Source organism: Mastomys coucha, unplaced genomic scaffold, assembly GCF_008632895.1.
Source record: "Mastomys coucha isolate ucsf_1 unplaced genomic scaffold, UCSF_Mcou_1 pScaffold4, whole genome shotgun sequence".
Taxonomy (NCBI): Eukaryota; Metazoa; Chordata; class Mammalia; order Rodentia; family Muridae; genus Mastomys; species Mastomys coucha.
In genome coordinates this window covers 48,873,909-48,875,312 of record NW_022196910.1, presented here as the reverse complement: position 1 = coordinate 48,875,312, position 1,404 = coordinate 48,873,909, and positions in this window count along the sequence as shown.

Below are 1,404 nucleotides of genomic sequence, written 5' to 3'. Positions count from 1 at the left end.
AAACCTAAGAACAAGCAGCCACAGAGATTTGAATACTGGGTACGTCCTCAGGCACTTAACTGCCCAAAGTTAAGCACAGGGGTTCCTCTGACTTGATGAGAAAGAAGAGGACAGGAGAATCCGCATTTAAGTCAGGGAAGTGTGGCTCACCTTTTATTTGTACAGCTTCCCGGTCCATTTCCAACACATGGACTTCTCGACGCCCCATGCTAACCCGTGAAAAAGGCAACCCATGTTTGCTTGGCCCCACTTTACAAAGTTGCTGACCTTAGAAGCTAACATACCAAAGTACTGGGCCTGCCAAGCTGCCAGTGATATTTAAAGGCAGATACAATAAGTTAATGATCACCTCAGAGAGGGCGGGGGAAGTCTCATTTCCTTCTTGAAAGAAGAACTTTTCCAGTGTACAAAGGGCCTTGGTTGCTCAGTTAAGAGTCTAGCTTCATTTTAACATATTCCTTAGAATGACACTGTCAGATACCAGGCTGGGCCTCATAGAGGACAAAGCTGGTAAGGATTCATCCATTTGTGTTTTAAACAAACAAACAAAATCCCCAATACCCCATTTACCAAATAAAGACTCAGGAGGCAGGCTCAGGAGGCAGGGAGAGCACCCAGCTGACCTTCCTCCTCCACCGACATCCCAGAAGGAAAAAACTCCTTCTCACGCTGTCTTAAACACCCTTCGACTCAAAGACCCTCCATTCTCTTTCCTGGGTTTTCTAATGTTCACTCCCTGTCAACTGGTGGCTTCTCTGCCTCCTGACCTATTGTTGACTTTATGTAATCAGCTAATGGTGTGTGCTAGGGCTGAGCTGCACCCCAACAAGATTTTTCCAGTTCACAATCTAGAGATTCACAACCTGATCAAATATCATGCAACATCCACTTATCCAAGCAGCATCTTAAAAATACACGTTTAAGGGGATTGACTATACTTTCAGTTACCCAGAACTCAACAGGTTGTGGTTTAGAAATAAATGTCAAATTAGGCAGTCCACAAGAAATGTGCACATTTCCACTCCAATCAGCAAAGCGGGCACTGCAGATCTCAGCCTTGCATCCAGGGAGCAAATCCCAATAAAAATCACTTTTCTTGACTTGAGCCAAAATATGGGCATCTTATATTTGTGTGTATATGTCACCACTCCCTGGAGGCTTGTATCCTGCCTATGGTCATCATGACTTATGTGGAGTTTTCACCTCCAATGATTTTCTAGCTATATTCTGGATCGGGATCTGTGCTCCTCGGTGGCCAGGAATGTTACAAGACTTCAGACCTACCGAGGGAGGAAGGGGAAGAGAAGGAAGAGGAGGGGATATAGATGTAAAACTAGAGGAGACAACTGTCAAATAAGTCAAAAGGCTAGCTCAGCAGAAGCAGGTAAGTTTGGCTAAGAAAAA